The sequence below is a fragment of the Bacillus rossius genome, assembly GCF_032445375.1.
Source record: "Bacillus rossius redtenbacheri isolate Brsri chromosome 9 unlocalized genomic scaffold, Brsri_v3 Brsri_v3_scf9_2, whole genome shotgun sequence".
NCBI classification, from domain to species: Eukaryota; Metazoa; Arthropoda; class Insecta; order Phasmatodea; family Bacillidae; genus Bacillus; species Bacillus rossius.
This window is the reverse complement of record NW_026962013.1, coordinates 26428501-26448984: the sequence shown is the minus strand read 5'-3', so window position 1 is coordinate 26448984 and position 20484 is coordinate 26428501. Positions and strand designations below refer to the sequence as shown.

At 38.9% G+C, this 20484-nt stretch overlaps 1 protein-coding gene across 2 annotated transcripts in view; it reads right to left on the bottom strand.

The window, feature by feature from the left end:
• Positions 1-20484, bottom strand: part of LOC134542940 (neuropeptide CCHamide-1 receptor-like) — a 953117-nt gene that overhangs the window by 860949 nt on the left and 71684 nt on the right. The gene's annotated exons all lie outside the window — the stretch shown is intronic.

The window sequence follows — 20484 nt, the reverse complement described above, 5'->3', positions numbered from 1 at the left end:
AAAATTACAAATGTCCTTCGACTCGCCTAACGTACTTGGATAATAGTAGTCTTTCAATGTTCCACGAAATGCAGAATGCGCCAAGTAGAAGCCATTATCGTTCACTTGTAATGCTCCGATCACAGTCTTAGGTTTATTTTCATGTTCAGATGCCACAGAAATCGGTTGCTGCACATCGGTTTTTTTACATGTACGCTCACGAGTCACCAATCTAAACTGAGGAGTCGTAATTGTTGCAGGTAGTTCAGCAGTAGGCGCACGGACTTCACCTTTACAGTTTATCGCATGTCGGCGCAAATTATCAATTCGAGTAAACCATTTATGACACTCGTCACAGCGAAACTTCATGCGAGAAGGATTCTTCGTACATTTACTCCTCTCATGTCTCCGTACATCATGTGCAAATGCAAACGTCATGTCGCAGTAGCCACAAGGATGCCTAGTTGAAGACCAACCCGAACCAGATGTCGCTGTTACTGCAACTGTACCATTTCCAGGCATACTCTTATGCACATCAATGCATCGTTGTTGTATAGAAACCTTTACATTCTGCCGCACTGCAGGACCTTTACATGTCTCCAAGTGATGCTTCAAATTAGCATTTCTTGTAAATTGCTAGCGACACTTAATACAACCAAACATTTTACGATAAGGGTTCTTGGCACATTCTCTCTTCTCGTGTCGACGAGCATTGCTGATGTTTGAGAAAATCTTGTCACAGTAACGACATCGATGTTCGTTAGTTGTTGACGATTCGCCATCCATTGAAGTCACCTTCGAGGGCGAAACAGCGTTCGTCGAGGGTTCCTGTACAGCCAGCACTACCGGCATTAAAGTATCTTCTTTTGGTGATATCACGTCTGTTTAAATCTCCTCCATTGTTGACGTCGTCGTTGCCAACGGGATCCGCTTCTTCTCCGTCGTAGCTGTCGTCAAGGTTTCCGTAGTCGATGGTACAACCTCCATCGAGTTCGACGTTAAAGTCGGTAAAGATGCTATCGAGTTCGCAAGAACAGGTAATTACGTGATTAATGCACCAGAAGAAACAAACTAGGTGATCCATACACCGTCGACGTCAGTAACAAACTGAAGGTCCTGCTGTCTAGGACTCGCTTATATACATGCACCGTATGGAATAATACGCTAGTCAAATCAAGAACCATTTACTATAATACTAGAGTCAAAACAACATTAAAAATAGAAGGACCATCAACGAAAAGGCAGCACATTTGGAAGCACCGACAACGAAAAGGCAGCACATTTGGAAGCACCGACAACGAAAAGGCAGCACATTTGGAAGCACCGACAACGAAAAGGCAGCACATTTGGAAGCACTGACAACGAAAAGGCAGCACATCTGGAAGCACCGACAACGAAATGGCAGCACATTTGGAAGCACCGACAACGAAATGGCAGCACATTTTGGATGCACCATCATAAAGGAAGCACTTTTGGAAGCACCATCGAATAAGGAAGAACATTTGGAAGCTCCATCAACAAAAAAAGGTAAAAAGGAAGCACAAGTTACGAGATCTAAGTCTTAGTTAGAAATCAGAATACAAGAAATAAATCATCAAATTTTTATAATTTAAATTATTTATTTTATTTCTTTACGTTATACAAATGCAAGTAAAACAACCCATTATTGTATGTAGTCAGCTTTCCTCAGTTCCTTGAGTATGAAGGATATTTCTTTGATGCACGAATAGTTTCCTGCACAAAGCGAACCATGTAGAAGTCTTAGCCGGTCAACCAATATGTTTGGATCTTTGCATGATGTGTAATCATTCTCTTCTACCACCATCTTCCTTGCACGTTTATAATATATATTATGATCTCTGGTGTCTTCCGTTTTACCACCAACCTCAGGGTAACTTTCATTTTTGAGACGGTGATCATCACAAGCTTGATCAGATTTATTTAATATATCACGTCGTTTCCATCATTTCGGTTTCAGGACACCACCACATTCTTCGATCTTGTTAGCTTTAGGTGCTTACTCTATGTCTTTGTCATCAGCCTCAGAGTCACTGTAACAATCACCGTAGAAGGAATCGTCTACACCCAATTTACCGTAAGAATTCGATGTTGATGATGTTGAAGTGTCTTCATCGTCTTCATGCTTCCTTTTTAGGAGTCCATCATTTTCACAAAGTAGGAAAGATCTACTTGAATTCGGATGGAATATATATTTTCACTTTTCACGTTAAGGATTCTTCCATTGTCTTCATTCTTCCATAAATCATCAACCTCCTTCAATTTAAGTTCTTTGTCGAGATCGGAAGAGCCAGGAAAATTATTGTCGTAATGTAGATCATTCTTCCTTAGTCTAGTAGATTCATCGTTGTCCTCTAGCTTGTACGCAGGCTTGGCGTTACAAGTTCTACCATGTCTTTTTAAGCTCTCTCTCCGCGTAAACGACTTGCTGCATCGAACACAACTTATCATATTGCGTAGTGGATTTTTAACACAGTCATTCTTCTCGTGTTGTCTTTTATTCTTTCTCAAGATAAACTCTTTGCTGCAAAACTCACACCAATATTCTTTCGATACAGCGTCAGATCCTAAATCGGAATTCATATTAGTTACCGAGACTAATGCCAGATACCAATTGACTGTTTTAAATTAGATCCATTACTTAAATAGAATTTTTTAATTATTTCATCAGCGAGAATTAATATATCTCATGCAAAGGTACTTGATGCATGTAGTTCTGCTTTTCAACAACAGATGTCGCCACATGTTGCTTGCAGGTAAATAATATTTAGTTCTTTTATGAGGGATGCGGGATGCTCACTAACGATCGCAAAAGAAGGATGGCTTCGCTAGACTCCAAGGGGAAGGAAGTTCGTCCTTCCTGTTAGTGCTTCTTAGATTTCTCAGAGATTATTATTATTTGACGGAGTAATGATATATATATTTTTTAATTTCCGCCTGATAAAAATATTACAAGTGTTGATTAAGTAGCAGAAATTCACTAATTACATGTAACCTTGAATAAAATGTCATGCCTCATTAAGTAAAAAAAAAATCCTTCATGCAGAGATCAATTTCTCATCTGTAACCAGAAGCACTCGGAGAAAACCATTAGATGTCTTGTCAGGAATAATCAGGAGCACTCGGAGAAAACCATCAAAATATTGTCAAGAATAATCAGGAGCACACGGAGAAAACCACCACAAGTTTTCTTTGTTACCATAAAATTACAGGAAAAAAATTAATAAAAAATAAAAAATAAAAAAATCACAAAAAATTCATAAACTGATTCTGCTAGCTTGTGAACTTCTCATTGTTGAGCAAAGATAGAGTTCTAGTCCAAGCCATAATATTTGCGTATCATACAAATTTCCTATCCCTCTTGGCGACCATGTGACTTAAATTTATTCCTCGATGGCCGTAATCGCTAAGGTCTCAACCAGACTGGCGAGCGAGCGATAATCGCTCGAGCGATAGATTGTAGTGGCCACGCTTTTGAGCGACAAAATCGCAACATCTGCATTAACAATGGTCTGCACTATGTCGTTGAGAAAAAAATGTGTGCCTAGGTCGGCAGGGCCCTTAATCTGTTGCGCTGCTGTGGCCAGGGTCGTGTGTTCGATATCTCTACATTTCGCTCATGAATATAATTTGCTAGCACCCAGTCGGGAATCTAGTAGATAAGAATCCTCTATAATCTCGAAGGTTTCATCGTTTTAAGCCTCCGTAAATTAGTGTGTGACATGAAAACCTTTTCAAAAGCTCTGTTTCTCGATCTGATTGGTTTGGGCATGATTATATTCCCTATTTTTTATGTGTATCTAATCAATGGATGAAATACAGCATTTTAGATGCCAAAAAGTAAATTAAATAATTAAAAACAGTTATTAATATTTTTGCTGTTCCAAGGTCTGAGCTATTTGTCCTAGAGAGAAGGCCAAATGAAGTAATATATTTCAAAATATTATATATTTTTGTCTTAAGTGATACCCAGAAGTTTCCAGTGCTACACGCTGATTGTTTTCTGCTTCAGAGAACACGGTAGCTTCACGAATTCATCTCCTCTTCAAGAGTATTGCAATTTTTCCCACAGAAGATAGCACAAAACTCCTTTTCTACGTACCACCGCGAGAAGAAAAAATACCAGAGACACAAAACCACGTTACTTTTTTCGTCCAGTATTTAGTTCCGTATATTGTGCCGGATTCTACTTCGAAACTACACTGTAAGAAATAGATCGTTAATTGACCACAACAACGAAAGGTCTTAAAAGGGAGGATAAAGAGCCAAAATACATGTAACGATTTTATGTAACAAATTTTTTTTATTGTTTAGTTTTATAAAAATGTTCCTTTTTTAATGAAAATATCACATAAGAAGATATTTTGAACGACAGTAACATAGTGTATATTGATGGTATTTTTTCAGTTATAGTCATTCTCAAATATGAATTCAACACTTAACGCTAATGGATACTTTCTTGCAGCAGCAGCAGCAGCAGCAGCAGCAGCCAGCCACTGTTAACTTAGGAATGGTCTCAAACCAAGATGTCATCTTTATGTCTCTACCTTTCCGCTTAGTAAAAAAAAAAGATCTAATCTTCCAACACTCTCCAGATATGTTTAACATCTAACCTTGGTAACGAGCAAACTCATATTTTTTCATGTTGCAAAAATACTTATAATAGGAAACTCGGGCACGAAATTTAAAGAATAATTCTTTAAAATAATGCCTCGCTTGATAAATATACGCAAATTGTGTTTTCAACTACATATATTAACGCGAATCACACGTAGTTTCAGCACTCGCTGCTAGAATTCGCTGCTAGAGCAGCTACGTTGAGTCACTTTATTAGCAAACCGAAAAGTAAAACTATATAATGAAACGGCTCCGACATAAGCGAAAAAGACTTGAAAAAATACTTAACCCCGGCTTTGGACCTGATTTTCGACAAGGAATTTGATTAAAATAATACCCCATCTTGCTAAAATACACTAAACAGGTTATACTTCAAAGTTCCCCTTTGTTATTGTGAACTTTGGTTCGAGCCGTCCGCCACAGGCGGCAGCACCGTGGTTCCAAATTTCCGTCCCATGCGACTTCCGTCGCATTCACGAAATTACCACCACCAAATGCCGCATACCGAACTATGTTACACATAAAAATACGTGAGTTGTGTCTTTTCGCACGAATCAATCGTATTCATATTAGATTTACTGCATTTCCCATGCAATAAACATGTTAAAAGTGAATAGTAATGTATATTTTTTTTACCGTGTTCGTCACGCACGGCGGCCCCGTATCGAGCGTGACGCCCTCGCGATCATGGCCGTCACGGACGACGACGGGCGTCCAGAAAAGTTGTCATTGTGTCGCAATAAAGGGGCCGTTGCTGGGAAAATTAGAATTTCTCGGAAACCGTCTTCGAGATCCCGCATAAACCGTTTATTCCGGTGAATTGATGGAAGGGGGAAGGAGGGTACATCAGGGGAAAACGAAGCTGGTGACTAAAGTTTCCACGTCAAAGACGCTGGGAACATAAATCTCACAGTTGTGTGAAGCTCGATAGACAATCGGTTCTCCCGACAGATCTCGGAAGGTCGATGTCCGCGGGACCTCCTTCTCTGGAAGAAAATTTTCACGGCTCAGAGTATAAAGCACTCTTTACGAAGTTTTATATATATATATATATATATATATATATATATATATATATATATATATATATGGCCACGGTGGCTCAGCGGTCCGGTCATTCGCCTCATGGGAAGACGATCCGGGTCAGACGTTACCGTTGAGGCTACGAGTTTTCTTCCCGGTATACTAATTTTCTCCATTCCATCACTGTCCCACCATCGGTTCATCCGATGTTTAACTCAAATTAATTCATTCATTCATTCATTCATTCATTCCCGAATAAATAAAAGACAATAAAATTGGCGAAGCATTTGCTTGAAAACCTCATTTAGACGGTTGCTCTTTCCTTCCAAGCAGCGGGGAATCCAAGGAAAAGGAGAAAGTACATTCCCAGGGCCATGCATTTTTCACGAAAAGATTTAGAGACTAGTTGAGAGTTAAAATACCGTAGCATTGTCTGTGTTTCATGATTGGGTGGGTTTCTTTCATGACTACTGTTACAACGTTAGACATAGTTATTCAGTGACGGAAGAAAATGCGTACTAAGTGACTCGGTAAAATAAGGCAATGGCTTCGCTTGCTGATGGGCGACAATTACATTTAATAAACCGTTGACACATGCATACAAAAATTTCAGTCCAATGGACGTTCAGATGTTCTCACGAATAAATTTTTGCCCCTATAAATTCCTGATAAAATAACGTTTTCGGAAGACGAAGAAAAATACCATGAGGTATTTTTTCGGCGGAGATGCTTGGCCTATACGCCTAACATTGTACAAGTCCTAGTTGGAAGGTATTCCATCCATAGAAAATTTAGACTTGCGTGGTAGGCACAGCGACAACATATATTATATATATCATATATAATTTCATGCTACACTCTTCGAGTCTTTATTTTAAGTCTTTAGAAATTTCAAGTCCTTGTAATTATACATTATTTTCAAGAAACTTGACAAGTAGAAAAATATCTCATTTTTGTTTATAATTTATGGAAGTAAACTATTTTTCCTTGCAGAGAAAGAAATTTCCTACAGTGAGCGAAAAAGGACATTCCATTTTGTGGAATTTCTACCACTTTCCACACTCCCTCCCTCTCAATATTTTTACACCCCCTCCGAACATTGTTTTATTCCTGTACTGTGAAGTTGCCTTTTTCAGACAGGCCTTTAGGCTGTATATGAAACACGTTATTCAATAGTGGCGTTTGGATGGAGAATTAATAGGCAACGTATGTGCTGTATAAATGGAAATGGACGATTGGTGCAATTGTATATTTCGGGTGGAAAAAAGACCATTAAAAAAATTAAATGACTTGCTTTTTCGAAGCCCGTGTTTAGATCGCTCCAGAACTTCCGCTGCGGGTGTGATAGTTCGGCACTCAAGTGGCCAAAACATCAGCGTCTAAAATTATAGGTACAGCAATTATAATAGGATGCGAGACTGTTTCAATCACAAAAAACTGGTTGTTACCACACTTCGAGATATAGCTTGGGATATAAGGACGTTCTGATCGAGATCGAATTGATGTTAGCGAGTTTGAGTTGTTAAGGTCTTTGTTTGCAGACAACCTTGAAATGCTTAGTGGAATGAAAAAGACAATGAATTTTGAAAATGTTTCCAATTCGCAGGAAAACTTTATTTTGGCACCAGATTGAAGATGAGAAAGAGTCTTTAATAACGGAGAATTTTTCTTTTCTTTAGAAGTTTGTGTCATTCTTGAGGGTGCGAATAGAGAACAATTTAAGTCACTTTCAAAATTGCTCGAATTATTCGTGTAAAGTATTGTTTAATATATGCATTAATATTTCTGTTCAATAACTGTACAGGTTCAACAATTAACTGACACTGTTGCTCAGCGACCGCTAAAATAGTTCTCAGATGATGTTTCGTTGACAAAACACGTATGTAGGCCTTTCAAGGTAAAAAAAAGAAAGAAAAAACTCGCCCTCCAAATGATCTGGGTTGGAACCCTGGTACATGTTTGCCGTCAGCACGATCGCTGATCAACACGATCTGCGCTTAATATCTTGATCTCTTTACACTGAAAGAAATTTTTGTATATTTTACAAGAAAAATCCTTGGAAACCCTGCTGCCAAGGATATTTCTTGTAAAACTACAAGGCAGAGCTTTGTACGATGTGCGATTTTGCAAGGCTCTGCCTTGTAGTTTTGCAAGAAATATCCTTGGCAACAGGGTTTCCAAGAAATTCCCTTGTAAAAGTACAAATTTTTTTTTAGAGTGAGGGTAGCCAATACGCGAATGATCACTATTCATACGCTGTCTTGTTTACAACTCGCCCAGATTAAGGAGTAGAAGCGAGAGTGGTCTTACCATCGTAACTAGAGTTGGAGTGTTAAATAACAACCTGTTATTTTAACCCGTGAAATAAATATTAAAAGTATACGGAAAACTTTTTTTTTTACTTTTACAAAAGATTCGTTTGGAAACAAGAAAAATATTGTAAATTTGTACAATACATTTCTGTGGTTATTTTTGCATATACTATAAAATTCGTTTTTGGAAACAAAACTGAATATTTCTTCTGCTTGCGAAAATTGGCATATAATTTTAAATTTTGTTTAATATTTTATACAAGCATAACATTTTTAAACCATGGAAAAAATAATAGAATATTCAACAATTTGATTTTACTTTGTTTTATTGTGCTTATTAATGTGCGCAGTTAATACTTAAAAGCTATTCCGGGAACTTTACTTAGAAATAACTTGAACTTATTGTGGATACTAGGAAGACACAAAGAACATAGGCATTTATTAATAACGATCTTAATATTAGCTTAAACCTTGGTCCAAAGAAAATTTTTATACGACCAAGTATTGGCGCAAGGGTTGAAAAATAGTTTTTGAAGGTCAACAATTTTGCATAAATACATTAGTAGGCATGATATGAAATTCGTTCTAAGCTATTCAATGCTGGATGCATTCTATTAAAAACTTTCAAAATATTTTCGCTGCATGGAATATGAAAAAAAAAATGTTAAATTGATCATCTTGGAATATTGGAGTTTATATGAGTTTCCAAAAATATTTACAGAATAAATAGGTACTTCGAAATCTACCTGTAGGCTGTGCCGAAAGGGATTTTTTTTTGTTTTGTTTTACCTTGCGTGTGTTTTTTTTTTTTTTCAGTTTGAAAATATGATCCCCACAGGAAAACAAAATGCTTGACCACATGTCTGGACAAGAAACGCGTGGGAAATGTCAAGTGTCTCCTCGTGAGAGCAAACCACGACTCGACAGGGAGCATTTGTAATGCGTTCAGTGCGATTTAGGAGGGGTGATGTTGGTTGAGTTTATTGTTGGGGGGGGGGGGGGGGGGTGACGCGGAAACTTCTCGTCGACGGGCATGGAATCACGTTATCGCTAGGAGTTTTCCACGCCGGCAGACGGCGAATCAGATCCAGCGTGGTGACTGCTCGTAACATTATTCCGTCTGCGGAGATGAGGGTTTCGGGACCGCGCTTCTCTGCCCCGGGATGCTGCCGCGTCGGGTGATTCGCGGCGCCGAGAAGGCGTTATATTAAGTTATGCGTGTTTGCCGAGGGGGTTGGGAGAGGGGGCTTGCCTACTGGAAGCCTTAACTGCGTTGCGGCGTTTTTGAAATCAGTATTTTCCGGCGAAACTAAACACACGCAATTTTTTTTACAAACTGTGAACCTACGAAATAAACAACAATTTCAGTCGCAGGACGAATGGTTCTCTCAAAAAGTTGTATCATTTTATAATCCCATCAATTTAACCATTCAACGTGACCAAAAACGATTTTGCCAGACTTTAAAATTTTAAAGCAATTTTTTTCCAGTTACAGTTTTTTTATACCATAATGGTAGAAGTTGTACGGATTATCCACCTGAAATCTATTAAATTATATTCAAATGAGTTACTGCGACGCAATCAGTTAAATATTTATGAATAGTTTCATAGTTTTTTTAATAGTAGGTAAAACGTACGTATTGCAAAATTTAAAATTATTATCTACAATATTTGTCTGAAATAATTTTTATTACGGCCAACGATTACTACATGGGGCGGAATAAAGAGGGATTTAATGACAAAACAAATGCATAACCTCCTTAGTAGGCACACTATCAAATACGTTAAAACTGTTTGTATACCTATTAATATCATCAAAACTTTTGTCTGAGATATTTTTTGATAAAACCAACTATTTCTGCAAGGGGTGGATAAAGAGGAGTTAAAATACAAAAAGGAATGAGTAATTCACTTAGTAGGCAAACCATTCCAATCACATTGTTTGTAAATATTACAATTTTTATCTAAAACTTTTGACTGAAACAATTTTTGATAATACAAACGTTAACTGCAAAGGGTTGAAAAAACCTGGGTTGTAAATAGGAAAATAACTATAACTTACCTAACATGCACTTCATCGAATTTGTTTATTTTTGTTTAATTTTTAAAATATTATTGAAAACCTTTTTTACAAAGTAAAATTTATGTATCAAACCATTACTGCAAGGGGGGAAATAACAAGGGTAGAAAGACAAAATTTTATTACTTTTTTAATATATGTGCTATAAAATACGTTAGAATTTATTGTAAAACTCTTAAACTTTATCTAAAACCTTTGGCTGAAACAATTTTTGATGAAACGAACTATTACCGTAAAAACAGGGGTTGAGATTTAAAAAAATTACAACCTTAGTACTAAATTCGCCGGAATTTGTTTTTAACGGTCTTAATTTTACCTTAAAACTTTTGTCCAATATAAAAATTTATACGACCACGTATTACTGAAAGGAATGAAAAATAGTGTTCTAAGGTCAAAAATATTTGCATAACTTCCTTAGTAGGCATAATATGAAATTCTTTAAGACAATCAATGCTGAATGCATTAAGTTAAAATAAATTCAAAATATTTCCGCTGTGTGAATATGAGAAAATGTTAATTTTTTTTTAAATATTGGCAAACATATATGATGTAATGTACATTATGTTCTTAAAAAATTCCAGGAGTTTATAGAAGTTTCAAAAATATTTTAGTTTCCAATATATTTTCCAGAAAAAATGGTACTTCAAATCTACCTGCGCCTGAAGGCTGTGCCAAAAAGATTTTTTTTATGTTAATCTCGTTGGTTATTTTTCAACGCACACCAACTAACGAACCAACAAACCACTTTGACAGTTTATGTGACAGTTTCATTAACTTAGACCAATTTGTGTTGGTAATAGTTCCTTAATGCGCGTCCATTTGAATTTTACAATATTTTTAAAATAAAGAAAAGTAATTGTATGTTTGATGACGCAAAGTTGTAAAGTTACGAAAATATGTCAAATTTTTAAAATATGTATAAGACTTTACTGGACATTGTTCCCGGGAGCAATTGTTTTGTGTAACACATCTATCCAATTGTATTTGACGTAAAATATTGAAATAATGCAACCATTTGAAAATAAAATTCAGTTCTTTTACAAAATATTCCTTTGGGAACCAGGTGCCAAGAAATAGTATATAATACTACAAAAAATATAATGTACATTTGTACAATACATTTTTGCATATATTAAATACTTTTTCAATATAATACTTACGAAAATTGGCCCATAATTTTATATTTTAATTGAATTATCATTAAAGCATAATTTTTTTTCAAACCACGGAGAAGATGATCGAATATTCGACATTTTGACTCTTTATTTCGTTATATCGTGCCTGTTGTGTGCGCAGTTAATACTGGAAAGCTATTCGGGCAACGGTTTACAATAATAACTCTTTAACTATTGGAGGCACCGGAACAACACAGAGCATGAATGCCCGGGTAGGAATCCGAACTCAGTATTACTACGAACACTATTTTTTTTAGTGATACAGTTTTTGTTTTCATGTAAATGCAAGTATCTGTTCTATTTCACGAATATTTCTGTTCCATTTACAAAAAAAAAAAAAACATCGTGTAGCTGAGACGCTGCTTGCCGCCTGAACAGACGGACGGCCAGACGGAGAGAGCCCCCCCCCCCCCCTCCTCCTCACCCTCCGAGGGAGGTGTTGGAGGGGAAGCCTACAACTCACGTAGTTTCGGTTCCCTGCAAGAATTTCCGAAGATTTCCGAAGTTTTGCGTTTTGGTATTAACGCCACTTCAGCCACTAAATCAGAAGTTCAAGCATGTTGTGACTGACCTAACCTAACCTAACCCTTAGATTTTATTTTTAATTTCAATTTTTGAGAGAAATCCGAAGTTGCACGAACGTGGTAGGGAACCGAAACGACGTGAGTTGTAGGCATGCCGTGTTGGAGACGTCCCTAGTCGCTCGCCGCTCCGAGTGAGGTACGCCGTCCCTGAGTGGCGCGGACAACCTGCGCGGTCGGGGGAACAGAATATACGGCGCCAATAAACCGGCGTGAAAACTTGAGTTATCTGGCCGCGCTACACCCACGGGGCGACAGCCGTCCATTAAGACAGAGCGTGAAGGAGGGGGGAGGGGGGGTTAGAGAGAGAGAGAGAGGCAGCGAGACACGGCCCTAGTAAACTCTCTTCTCCGGGATGATATCTTCTTTACATAATGGAGAGGAATGTTTGTGAGTGCGGCCCGGGGAAGTTTTATCAGCGAAGAGTCCAACCTCCCAAATGAAATGGCGGAGGAGGAAAGGGTGGCGGTTGTGGGGGCCGACCTCAGAGGCGCGTCTTCCTGCGCCCGCTATCCGGACTGGAGACGCGAGAACCCCATTATTTGGGGTGTCTTCGGCCGCGGCGCGCGTGTCGCGCTCTGTCCAGAGACCGCGTTCCCGACGACATCTTCATCTTCCCCCACCCCCCCTCCCTTCTCATCCCCCATCGCGCGACGGGACACCTCGTCCACACGATCACAGACCGAGTCCCACAAGAAGAGGATGGTCAAGTTTTATGTTTTGCTTAAAATAATTGAGGAGAATGGCTATGTCGAAAATTGTGCAACACAAATTCATTATTATGAACAACCTATAGCTTTGGGAGCACAGATAACGAACTTCCAGCGGGTAATTACGATTTGTCACAATTACCTTTTAAGGGTTTTTTTCTTTCGAAAATTGTATATAACGTACAGCATAAATATGACGACGAAATTCACAACACACATTTCTTAGAACAAAACGAAATAAAAAAAAAATTGTGAGTGAGTCTAACAGTGCACGCCAGAGATGTGTAACATCTAACGTTGCTAACAAGCAAATTCGTGTGTTGTCACGTTGCAGTTTAACTTATAATACCAAACTCGGACACGAAATTTAACATAGAATTTTTTTAAAATAAAGCCGAGCCTGATAAATATGCGCAAATTGTGTTTTCAACTACATTTATGTATGTGAATTACGCGTAATTTCCGCATCCACCGCTAGAATTCGCTTCCGGATCAGTTACGTCGACTAACTTTGATTAGCAGACCGAAATTTTAAACGGCTCCGATAAGAACGAAAACGACTTGAACAAATATAAATCTCGGCTCTGTACCCGATTTTCGACAAGGGATTTTGTTCAAATACCGCCATTCGTCTTAAAATTCTATAAACAGTAATACTATAGTTTTCCTTTGGATTTGTGGGCTTTGGTTCGCGCCATTTGACTCAGACTGCATCACAGTGGTTACACATTTCCGTTCCATGTGACTTCCGTTCCATTCACGAAATTTCATCCACCAAATGCCGTATGCCGTGAGCTAAGATGTTTTACATCAAAAATGTGATGACTTAACACTGCGTGCGAGACTGAGCCTTTAGTGGGATTAGGCCTCGCCATCTTGCAGTTTCAAATATTTTTATACAGCTTGTAATGATGCTTCCAAGCTAAAATTTTGGGTTTTACCTGTCGTAGAACTTATCTTTGGCTACTTGTTGAAGTCAACACTCGTGAACTGGTGAGGTTACAATGATATCTGTAATCACCGCGTGAAATAATTTTATTTCCTCGCGACGCTTACTGACTGGAGCCTGTATGTAAATTTGTGGTCGCAAAAAGATATATAATGTCTGGGAGATTTTATTTTTGCCTTGAAATGCCAAAAATTCGGGTAAAATGTAAAAAAAAAATTCATAGCATGCAGATGTAAATAATCCAACATGGCGGGGCCTAATCCCACTTAAGAGGAATTCTTGACAAACGGAGTTAATGCGGAACTTTGCCACTTCGACTAGGCAAAATCTTGGATTACAGGGATATAAAAACAACATCGTCTTGGTCTTTCGGTTGGTCAAATGGTATCATTTTTCGAGATTAATTTTTTCCTCAGCTTATATTCGGTTTTTGGTTTTTTAACGTCACTCTATGATTTTCCCAACCAGTGAACGGCATGTCTGATGTTAATTTTCTTTAAGCTTTGATAACAGAAAATTTTCTATGTACTCAAGCAAATGTTTCAAAACCTTAGTTGGTTTTGGCGCTTTAGGTTTGCTCGATTAATCGAAGCTGTTTTTTAGGAACTCTGCTACTATAAATGGTGATTAGTATTATTTCTATGAATTTTAACATGCCTTCGTAACAAACTGGAATGCAGTTTGATAGTTGTCTAAAGAACGCCAACGCGGTGGAATATGACGATGATGGATCAAAGGTGGTTCCTCATACAATTATCATCCGTAGTTTGATGACGAATTAATTAGAATAACGTCTAGTACGTCCGGCACTTCAGCTCTTGCAAAATTCCTGACCCGGACTTAAATGAATTCTCTACAGTGGCCACCAAAAAAATTGTCGGAACCTCCCCCCCCCCTTTTTTTTTTCTTCATAATTCTAGACTGCTAGGGAGAAAGATCTTAAGAAACAAAATGGCCAAAAAAAGGTTAAAGTCAACAATATGCTAACAGGCAGAAACTGATCATGTGGTCTTAATCATATTATTATAAGTCAGCAGTAAACATATTTTACGACATAGCATTCTGTTTTAATAACTACTAACTGCAGTACCCGGCGTTGCCCGGGTCATCTATTGATGAACTTCAAAACTGAACTGTTATTAGCGCCGTTAGTTCGCTAGCCGACTCTAGGTCCACTAAGCGGTCGGTTCTTGTCAAGGAGAATGATAGGAAGTTGTCAGATCTTACTAACTGACTGTGTGGCGGAAATATAAAAGTGACACAGGCTCTCTGTTTGTATGTATATCACCTTTGATTTTCTGTTATACAAGTGAATTTACCAATGGTGATCGGTTGAACGGTTCAGAAGTTGCGCTGCAGCGCCATCTAGCGGCAAGTTACAAAATAATTGATAGCATAAAAACCTTCTCCATTAAAAAAAAACATTTCGATATGGAAACTTTCATGGTGATCGGTCAAACTGTGTCGGAGTTTATCAACGTCATATATACCAACATTAATTTATATATATTTATATATATGCGTATATTTTATAACTTAACAATCCCTACAGGGAAAACTTGACTAATAATCAATTTGAAGTTCTAGACGCGTCGAAGGCGAAGATTTCACCGACGTTTCGGTCACCTTACCGTCACCATCTTCAGAGTCGACCGAATCGTCGTTGAAACCTTCGCCAAGCAACTCCAGAAATGGGAGTGAAAGCGTACGATCCTCATTAACTTTTTATTTTTTTATTTTTCGGCAGTCTAGAACTGTATATTGATGACTGTCATTTCCGTTCAAATGCTGTTATTATTACGTGAAAACGTCTATTCGCTCGTTACAGTGATACTTGGTCGAACTTTCTTGTGTTAAAAAATAACGTCGGAAACTACGAGACTAACAATGCATCAACAATGGTTGAGCCCACAACGGATAGATCATGCCTCTACGTGTTTGTCGTACCAGTGTAGACGCATGCGCGTGATGATTAATATATTCTGTAACAACTATGCTACTCTGTGTAACCATTGTATTAAAGAGATTGAAATTAAATTGCATATTAATACTAAACAGTTCTTACGATTTTATCCCGACGTTTTTCACGAAAATACTACGGCGCGGACCCGAACTGCGCCTTTCTCTGTTTTTTTTTTCTTTTTCAAATTACAATAAAACTTACACTTAAAATGTGTGGCTTACAGGGTTACGATGTCGGAGCATTTCGATCCTAAAGTAACTTCTAGTGGAGATCTCTGCCAGGGTTGGTGGCTTTTTTTTTTAATGATTGCAGCTAGAGCTGTCTTGCACGAAGCTGTGTGCTGCACGGGATGATGTTGGGGGGGGGGGGGGGGGTCGGTTGCGGAGGAAAGGCTCGTTTGAACCGGGCTCGAGCAGCGAGTGAGTGGGGAGGGAAGTGTGTAGTGTGATGTCCACCGAAAGAGGCTGCCAACACAATCAAAACACGCCTCACTTCCCACCGCCTATCATCAGGGAATGGCGCGGCGGTATGGGCGGGGTGTTGGTTTCTTTTTTTTTCCTTCGGTGTTACCAACCTCGGTGACAAATTATCCCCGACCGCGTCCGAGTCAAAACTGTTCAGGTGTGGCATTTCTCACCTCCCAATTAGTTTAGGGCCCCAGGGGAGGGACAAAAGGAGAACGCGGCATTTCCTCGTCGCACGTCGGGAGGGAAGAAACACAAGTTTCGTGGCAGTCGCGTCACGACTTGCAGGCCGTCCTAACGAACCACGGCCGATGCAAAGTGTCAGCGTCCGTGCGCGTGGACATTCTGTCGGCGTTGCTACAAGCAGTTCTGTTCGCTGTGTGGTTGTACATCCCTCAAGACGGTCCATTCTCGCATATCACTCTCTAACGGGCCGCAGCATCCTATCCTCGATAGTAAATTAAATAACGGCAACATACACCGAAACAAACACATGTGCAACGAAGTTACTTATACCACACATAGGTTAAAGAACACAATACGAAACTCGGACACGAAATTTAACGTGGAATTTTTTAAAAGTAATTTCGAGCGTGATAAATATACGAAAATTGTGTTTTCATCTACAGTTCTTGACACAAATCACACGTAGTTTCCGCACCCGCCGCTAGAATTCGCTGACGGAGCAGCTATGTCGACATCGAATCATTCAATTCACAGAGAGGTAGAATTGAACTATATAATGAACAGGCTCCATCAATAGAGAAAAATGCTTGGAAAAAAGAACTTTAATCCGGCTGTGGGCCTGATTTTCGACGAAGAAATTGATTAAAATACTACCCATCTCGTTGAAATTACTGAAACAGTTAATACTATAACTATATATGTGTCTATGATATTCCATGAATGTCGTATTGTTAATGCGGAGGGGACCTATAGAACACACGTGCCGGTGGATTTCCCCTACCAACAGTGCACGAACAGCTTACGTTAGGGCGATATGTGGATGATAGACTACGGCCTGTATTCCATGACACAAATAATAAGGGTTTAGGTGTTGAATGTACTACACCTGTACCCTAACAGTATTCCAAGTTCACGATAGGATACGGCCTGTCCCTTATTTTTATGGAACGGATTTTTGTGTCATATCCATTACCAATATGTTGCCCAAAAATTTTTTCCGGGGCAAAATTCCAGCCCGGATGTGATTTCTGAGACTCACATACGTGTCATAAGCTAAGAACCATTTCAAAATTTGATAGTTTGTAAGCGGAAATTAATGTCTTCAAGTCTTGGACATGTTGCAGATAAGAAGTTTGACAGTCTCCTAAGGGTCTTTGAACAGTATCCTGGACTGGAGACGAATATGATGTAGAGGTGGTCTCCTTGATGGGAGGCGACGAAGAACGGTGTCATTTTGGAGGAGATGATTCTTGAGCGGAGGTCGGTGACGTTTGTGTCGTCGTATCTGAAGACAAATGTGTATTACGTTCTGTTTGTGTTTGAACTTGCTGCATTTTCAGTTCATCGATTCTTGGATAAAGGAGAGGAGGGCGAATGTGTTGTGTTGTATTAGAATTGTTTTTGGTTGAAGCCAGGGGTAGCTGATTAGAGGTAGGCGCGATCGTTGTGGAATTTTGTCCAGTGGAAGTACTGTGAAGTCTAGTAGCTCTTGAAGTGTTGTTGTCAAACGGAGAGGCGGAGTTTCGTTGTACATCATCTGAGTGATCAGTTTTTTCGGTTGGTAGGGTTGAAGAGTTTTGACTCAGTTCTTGAATTATTGTCCGACGGTCAGTCCGATTTGAAATGCTTGTTATGTAGATGTGAATCGTTGTTTGACGTTTCTTGGTTTGATTAATTGGATGTGTGATATTAATTCGTTTAGTGGAATTTAGTCGTTTTGAACTGGTAGGTTGTTTATTATTTTGATTGAGCTGTGGGGCCGAGACTAAGTGGTAATCTTCGTGGATCTATTTGATTTTTATTTATGTACCTATCTCATGTGTCGTTTAAATCACCTTAAATTTCTTTTAAAATGTTTTCAAACTACACGCACTATACCTCAAATTCCGTACCACAGAAATAATATTGGTAGTGTGGTTCGTGTTGCTCACGTTTGTTCGTGTTTCCGTATACGCGACAGACTGATCTGTACATGGCTGCGGAATGGTTGTTTTAGAGATATCTATTTATACCGTTGTAAGTGGTTAAATTTGTTTAATTGGTAGTGAAGGTCAATTTTGTGGTGGTGTGTTGTCATTCTTCGTGGTTTTACTTCCATGTGAATGTTGTTTTATGAAGTATTTCATCACAAATGTATCGTACGTAGTCTATCATCTAATATAAATACCGATATACTCTTCTACCTCTGTGTACTTCCAAGATCAACAGATGTGTTCTGCAGGCCCCCTTAACATTAATAATGTGACATTCATTGAATGTCAAGTGACTTGACATAGCGCCATCCGCCACAGAGGGCAGCACCGTGGTAACACATTTCCGTTCCATGTAACTACCCTTACGTTCACGAAATTAATCCGATCAATACCGTATACCGAGAGCTAAGACGTTTAAACAACAAAATTGTAAAACTCTCAAACTAGTTTTCCTTTCGTTGTTTACAAAGAAAAAAAAAGAGAACCTACGATATTTTAGGTCTGGTTTTGATGATTAGTGAGGCCTCAGAATTCCATTTGAAATTATCCGCCTTTTAAAATTAGCCAGAAACAGTGTATTCGTTTACGAACCGTGTAACACTCTCCCTCCTCCAAAACATAGCGCAATACGGGAACCGCAAAGACGGGTAAATTATGAACACAAATAAAATAAAATAATTTAACCCTGCAAAGAAATACTGGATAGCGAATAAAGCAAATAAAATTAAAACATTGTTTTAAGTAACAAAACTTCATTAAAAAAATAATGTAATTCAAATAAACATAAAATTATTGTTTGGCTGTAATCGCTAACGTGACATATTCCAGCAGCCCCATTTTGGCTTAAATTTATGAGCACCGAATTATACCGAGACTTAATGGAGTAAGTAGTAGGCATATCTTAACATTTTAATTCGTGTTTTTGCTCAAATTCTGGATTTGAGCATCTTTGATGGTTTTATGAAAGATTTTATCCATACAGTAATACTTTCTTTAAACGTTTTGCTTAGTTTTAAGACTTATTTATATTTAAACCCTAGCATAAACTAAGAGCATGTAATCTTGTGGCATATAGTTTTTAATAAACTGCTAATATGCACCCTTTGTCTTAAACACTTATTATTAGGATATCATTCATTAATCAATAAAAAAATTTCGTCTCTTCATTCAAAATTCTAGATACCTGATTATTTTCAGTGTTTTGGGAAAACCAAATATTGTTTTGATTCATACAATCTGTTAGTCAAAAACTGTAAAAATATACGCCTTCACACTCTCAATTGAAATAAAATTCTCAAAACTATTAAATAAAACATATTTACCTGATGAAACAACGTGTAATCAATTGGAAGTAGTTATATTATATATCATGAGCAAAAACACGAAATTATACAAGCAGAATAATACAACATATCATCCCATTAAGCCTCTGCACATAACCGTGTGACGCAAAACCCTATAAACAAGTGTAAGTCGTCCATCGCCGGGAAACAGCCGCCAAGAGCCTTTGTGGTTTTCTCCCGTGATTCACTGCGTGCTATCGCCGACCAGAATCTCCCCCTCTCAAGAATATTCTTTGCTCCCCTCCCTCCCCCCTACCCCCCCGATGTTGATTCATGGCGCGGCAAACGAGAGAGTGAGAGCCGCGGGCCCACGTAATAAGTGTAACGTCGAATTAATGCGGACCGTTTGTTTGTTCGTCCGCGGCGTAAGAGCGTTGTATTCGTCCTTGAGACGCTCGCCCGCCCCGGGGGAAAGTTTGTTTTTCCCTTTCCGACCACCCTCTCTCGCCCTTTCCACCCTCCCGTCCAATCACAAGCGCGCACCCTTAACACCCTCGCGAGGCACGTGTCGGAAATGTGTTGGAGATCGTCCCGGCGTGAATATTGTTTCGCGCGGTCGTAACTCACGGCGCCTCCTCCTGACCGGCAGCCTCAGGGGTAGACCGATCAGGACCCTCTGACGTGCGAGGCGCCTGTTCCCGACGTCCCGACCCGCCGACTGCCTCGTCGTGTTGCCCCGATGGAGGCCCAAGCTGGTGGGGTTGGTAGTCCGCTGACCGTTGGCATGGAATTTTACTCTCGGCAGTGCAACATTTTCTTCGGAAGCTTTCGTCATAGAGATACACTGTGAAAAAGGTTTTTTTTTTCATTTTGTGCTTTCACGAGGAAAGCCCTTGGGAACTCAGTTGCCAACGATATCGCTTGTAAAACTGCAATGAAAAGCCCTGTAAAATTACAAACGGTACAAAGCTCTGCCTTGAAGTTTTTGCAAGTGATATTGTTGACATCTGAGTTTCCAAAGGACTTTTGACTGTAAAAGTACCTACATTGTAGGACGTGACGTGGTTTGATGTCACCTGCTACCTCACAATCCGCCATACTGAAACATCATGTAACTTCGCGATAATCGTTAGTGACCACGCGTGATGGTGGTTAATATTTTTGTTGGGAA